The following is a 5813-nucleotide window of genomic DNA, read 5'->3' as shown; positions in this document are numbered from 1 at the left end:
GCTTCAATCCCTCGGTAGGACACGAAGAATCCAAGTAGCTTGCCGGAGGAACACCGAACACGCACTTCTCCGGGTTAAGCTTCAGGTTGATCTTGTGCAAATTAGCCAATGTCTCCTCCAAATCCTGGATAAGGGTGACCTTATCCTTGGTCTTGACCACAGTGTCATCCATATAGGCTTCTATGTTTCTGTGTAGTTGTGGCTCAAAACCAATCTGGATTGCTCTTGCAAACGTAGACCCGGCACTAAAACAGTACGTACCACATGGAGTGATGAATGATGTTTTCTCCTCATCTTCTTTGGACATGAAGATCTGGTGATATCCGGAGTAAGAATCCAAAAAGGAGAGGAGATCGCAACCTGAGGTAGAATCCACAATCTGATGGATGCGCGGCAAGGGGAATGGGTCCTTTGGGCAAGCCTTATTGAGATATGTGAAATCAATGCAAAGCCTCCATTTCCCATTCTCCTTCCGAACTACCACTGGGTTTGCTAACCATGTAGGGTGCAGTACTCCTCTGACCAATCTAGCTGCCTCTAACTTCTTGATTTCCTCAGCAATGAACTGTTGCCGCTCCAAGGCTTGCTTCCTAACTTTCTGCTTGACGGGTCAGGCATGTCGGAGGACAGCAAGGTGGTGCTCGATTACCTCCCTGGGAACACCGGGGATATCAGATGGTTGCCAGGCAAACATATCGATATTCGCAGGCAGGAAGGCAACGAGCGCGCTTTCCTATTTGTCATCAAGGGTGGCACTAATGGTGAAAGTACCATCAACACCAGCCAGCCCTGCCAGGACCTTCTTCACTTGGGGTGCTGCAACTTTGAATCTCTTGCTTTTGGAATACTCCGGCACGTCGTCTACGGGTGTCGTGCACTTGGAGGGGGCACGCTTCCTAGACTCCTTGCCGGAGGTCCTACAATCCCTCTTCTTTCCTTTGCTTTCCTTGGCGGCGACCGTTGCTGCCGCAGCCTATGCTGCGATGGCATCCCGATACATCCTGTCCACACAGATAATTGCATCCTTCTCATCTGATGGGATGGTGATGACTCCCAATGGCCCAGGCATCTTCAAAGTGTTGTAAGCATAATGGGACGCTGCCATGAATTTGGCCAAGGCCGGTCGTCCCAGAATCCCATTATATGGCAGGGGGCGCTCAACCACATCAAACACAATCTTCTCAGTCCTATAGTTCAGCTCTCCCCCAAATGTCACCGGCAACATAATCTTTCCCTTAGGACAGCTCCTGCCGGGGTTGACTCCTTGAAACGTGTCGGTAACCTCTAGCTCTTCCTCTCCTATCTGAAGCTTGTTGATAACTGCTGGGGAAATCGGATTCAACCCAGCCCCGCTAGCGGCCACTAACATCTTTGTGACCTTGAGGTTGCGGATTGTTGGGGAGACCAACAACGGCAAACACCCTACCGTGGTGGTGCGGCAAGGGTGGTTTTCCTCATCAAAGATGACAGGCGTGCGGGACCATTTGAGCGGCTTCTAGGCCTCTGGCGCTGGCTCCACAGCATTGGCCTCTCGTGCCCATCGCTTGAGCTAACGATGGGAGGAGTGCAAAGACGTCAGTGGCTCTCGTGCCCATCAATGCATAGGGCGTCAGTGGCTCTCTGAAATTCCTGCTGACTGGTTTCCTCTTCATTCCCTCCATCACTCAAATCATCACAGGTTTCCTTCTCTTGGCCCCTGGTGGGTTTTCCTTGGTTCCGAATGGGTTTGCCGGGGCGGTTTGCTTCACCGCCTCGGCCCATTCCGCCAGCAGCATTCTGACCTTTCTCCTTATCACGCTTATCATACACTGCTCTCTGTCTCTTGACAAGCTGCTCAACTTCATAACATTCATGGAGGTCGTGGCCCTTGGTCCGGTGGATCTTGCAGTACGGCCCATCACCTTTCTCGGCTTTCTCCACGGCAGCAGCTTCCCGGCAGGTCGTGCACGCGGCAACTTCCTTGCCGGGGGCCTCAGCCTTGGCCTTCTTGCCGATAGTAGTCGTGCCAAAACCTTCCACAGTCATCGTTGCCTTATCTCTTGGCTTCTTGTTGCGCTTCTTGCCCTTTCTTCGACTGGTTGATTCATCTTCTTCCTCTGAATCAACATTGATGCAAACCTCCTCTCTGGGCAACTTTGTTCCTCCATCCGAGCACACTTATCCACTAGTGTGTATAGCTCCTTCACAGTCTTGGGCAACCGCACATTCATCTTAGAACGAATGCGACGGTTGCGCACATTGGACTGGAAGGCTGTTATAACAGCTGCTGGATGGATATTCGGAATATTTCTATGGACTTTACTGAATCTTTGTAAATACTTACGGAGAGTTTCTCCTTCTTTCTGCTAGAGAAGTTGTAGGTCGCTGGGCCTGCCAGGCTCCTGGTGGCCACCGGTGAAGGCACCAACGGACTCGTGGCACAAGTCTGCCCATGATGAAATGGAGTTCTCCGGAAGGTGCATGAGCCAAGATCTCACGTTGGACTTGAGAGCCAACGGGAAGTAGTTGGCGAACACCTTCTCGTCTCTTCCCCCGGCAGCCTGAACAGTGATGGTGTAGATGCTCAAGAACTCTGCCGGGTTCTGTCTCCCGTCGTACTTCTTGGGTATCTCCGGCTTGAACGTGCGGACAGACGGCCAACGGACTTGGCGCAGCTCGCGTGTAAAGGCAGGGCAACCAACCTATAGGCACCCGCCAACACCGAACACAGGCTCATCAACGTTGATGCCGCCGCACTCGTTGGTCTGGCGGGGGTCGTCGAGAGGCCGCCCCACGATGACGCGCGCGTCTCCCCGCCGCCTATCCTCCGGGGTTCGCCGTTGGCTCGAACGTGCTTGAGGGTCGGAAGAGGCCATCGAGACGTCGTCGGGATCTTGATCTTGCTGCGCCCGCGCCTGCTGCCGTGGTGGGGACTGCACGGTTGGGACAGCCCCCTCCGTTCGGCCAGCAGTACGAGAAGTCATCGTCACTTGGGGAATGTCGGTGTCAAAACCGGCGGATATCGGGTAGGGGGTCTCGAACTGTGCGTCTAAGGTTGATGATAACAGGGGACTGGGGACACAATGTTGACCCAGGTTCGGGCCGTCTCTATGGACGTAATACCCTACTTCCTGCTTGATTGATCTTGATGAATATGAGTATTACAAGAGTTGATCTACCATGAGATCGTAATGGCTAAACCCCTAGAAGTCTAGCCTGTATGACTATGGCTATGAGTATTGGCCTCTACAGACCTAGCCCTCCGGTTTATATAGACACCGGAGGGATCTAGGGTTACATAAGGTCGGTTTACAGAGAAAGGAATCTTCATATTCGATCGCCGAGCTTGCCTTCCACGCCAAGGAGAGTCCCATCCGGACACGGGTGGAGTCTTTGGTCTTTGTATCTTCACAGCCCATCAGTCTGGCCCATGGTCAATAGGCCGGACGCCCGAGGACCCCTTAGTCCAGGACTCCCTCAGTAGCCCTCGAACCAGACTTCAATGACGAGGTGTCCGGCGCGCAGATTGTCTTCGGCATTGCAAGGCGGGTTCCTCCTCCGATGACTTCAAAGTGATGTGTTCGGCCTTCCATTTAATGTCGAACCCCTCGGCTTCTGTGTATCAACAACTTCCACTTCCTCGCGTCAAGCGAATGCGAGAGGTCAGGGTATTTTTGCACATAACACCCCGGCCATGCTAGCAAGAGTGTCTATTTAAAGATATTGGATCTCAGATCCATTCGGCACCACGCGGAAAAATCCTCAGAGATTGCTACGAAAGACCACTCCAACATGGCCAGCGCTCCCAGCTCCTCCTCCCGTCCCTGCGTCCCTGAAAAAGGCGAGTGGAAGAGGTGCTCTGTATCCCATGGTCAGCTGGAGAAGCTGCAAACACAGGGATTTCTTCCTCCTGCGGATCTGGTCCCTGTTCGAGCAGGGTTGACCTCCTTCAATGGTGAGGCCCAGGCGGAGAATTTCCCCAATCCATCTGAGCGGGAACGAGTGTGCTTCGTCCCCTACCTGCTAAGAGGCGTCGGGTTTCCAATTCATTCGTTCGTCAGAGGGCTTCTGGAGTACTATGGCCTCCAACTGCACAACTTCACTCCGGCATCCATCCTGCACATCGCAGGTTACGTCACTTTTAGCGAGCTATTCCTGGGTTGTGAGGCCCATTTTGAATTGTGGAGAAGGCTATTCTGCCTCATCCCGCGTAATCACGAGGGATCAATATTTGAAGTGGGCGGAGCCGAAATATGGCGCATCGCTGAGACCGGATACCTATCCGGCACACCAAAAAAGGCATCCGAAGAGTGGCCTTCCGAATGGTTCTATATTGGGGACGTCGCGCTTCTAGACCCAGTTCGGAGGGGTCTTCCCGAGTTCACAAGCGTTCCTTTGAAGAAACGCCACAACTGGCGCCCTCGGAGCCTCGAGGAGGAAGATGGTGTGGAAGTTCGTCAACTCATGAGCAAGATAAGGACGCTCGCTTAGTCCGGATTATCGATAGTCGAAGTAATGGCGACTTCAATAGTACGGGGGGTTCAACCACTCCAATACAGAGGGCTTCCCATGTGGCACTACAATGGGGAGGATGACGCCTCCCGCTGCGGCAGAAAAGGTCTGGACACCCCCGCCGCTCTGGCCAAAATATTGGCCGTACTGTTCAACGGAGAGGAAGAGGAATTCCTGCATATCAAGCGCAGAGATGGATTTTCCATGTACAGTCCTCCTAGCTGTGTAAGCCCCAACTCCTCCGCTCTACTCATTTCACTCCTGAACTACTTTCAACGAATATTAACCCGTCCATTTATAACAGCACTGGCGAAAGATTTCCGAAGGGCTTTACAGCCCCGTCCCACAGCCCGAGGGCCACAATCGGGACCTTGACCCCGGATTCGAAGAGGATCCGAATATATTCATGGTACTCGAGGACGGGGTGTTTTATCAGGCGAGCTATGACAGCACAAAAGTGGCCATCATCGCCGATTATCCTGGTCTCCTCCCTGCTTCACACATAAGTAATCAGGAGACATCTCATCCGAAAGAGTTCTCTCATTCTGCCTTACCCACCGCACCGTCCTGTGCTCAAAAGGGGAGGCGTTCGGCGCGCCATGCTACCCCAGGGGTATCTCCAAAGAGAGCGGCCCCCATGCCTGGCAAGCCTTCGAAGAGGAAGGCAAACAAAGATACGGCCGAGCCTTCATCAAAGAGGTATGGATTCACAAATATGTTCTTTAGCAGTCGCATCCAACTGTGACTTTTATGTTCGTCCTGCATCAGGAAAAGAGTTCGCCGGACTATGTCCGGGGACCCGGCCAGTCGTACTCCCAACAGCCAGAATTCGGTCCCAGCTGAGGAGACAGGGCCTGATATGGGAGTGGCGCCGGACTGTCCTTCGGCTGAGGGCTCGGAAGATATGTCCGTCACCAATTCGGAAGTGGAGAGCGCCATGAATCATCGGCGCCGGAGGGATGTTTTACGAGATCCCAGCTTCTCAAAAGAGGCGTTCAGTGCCTTCAGCTCAGCTGATGCATACATTCAGGCTGCTCGAGATGGGCTTAACAGAGCCCAGAGCAGCATTTAAAAGATGTGCAGGTAAGTTTACTTTGTCCGAATATGATAACCATGTGCCAGTAGCCCCCGAGACTTGAAGCAGTTGGTACAAATGATTTAAGGATCCTTGTGTAACCAGGTTCTTACGGAGAAGAACGACCTGCTAGCCCAGGAGCTGGAAAAGTGTAGGACACAGCTAATTGTTGTTACCGCCGAACTGGAAAAGTCCAAGAAGGCGTCCTCTAGTAAAATTTCCCTCCATCGAGAAACAATACTTATAT

Source organism: Triticum aestivum, chromosome 2D (assembly GCF_018294505.1).
Source record: "Triticum aestivum cultivar Chinese Spring chromosome 2D, IWGSC CS RefSeq v2.1, whole genome shotgun sequence".
Taxonomy (NCBI): Eukaryota; Viridiplantae; Streptophyta; class Magnoliopsida; order Poales; family Poaceae; genus Triticum; species Triticum aestivum.
The sequence above is the reverse complement of the archived record's forward strand: the minus strand, read 5'-3'. Positions refer to the sequence as shown.